The sequence below is a fragment of the Cucurbita moschata genome, unplaced genomic scaffold (genome assembly GCF_002738365.1).
Source record: "Cucurbita moschata cultivar Rifu unplaced genomic scaffold, Cmos_1.0 Cmo_Scf00077, whole genome shotgun sequence".
Lineage (NCBI taxonomy): Eukaryota > Viridiplantae > Streptophyta > Magnoliopsida > Cucurbitales > Cucurbitaceae > Cucurbita > Cucurbita moschata.
In genome coordinates this window covers 554,069-554,274 of record NW_019268593.1, presented here as the reverse complement: position 1 = coordinate 554,274, position 206 = coordinate 554,069, and positions in this window count along the sequence as shown.

The following is a 206-nucleotide window of genomic DNA, read 5'->3' as shown; positions in this document are numbered from 1 at the left end:
AAGTGTACCCAATACCTTTACTGATGAATATTCATTTTTAATGTTAGCAAGAGTAGCTCAGTTGGGAGATTGTTAGACTGAAGATTTGAAAGTCACACGTGTTTTATCCACGTTCAACGCACCTAATACAACTTTATTATCTGACTATACAATCTAAAAACATAACTTGCTTATTCAATCTAAAATTAGTGATTATTTCTTTTTTA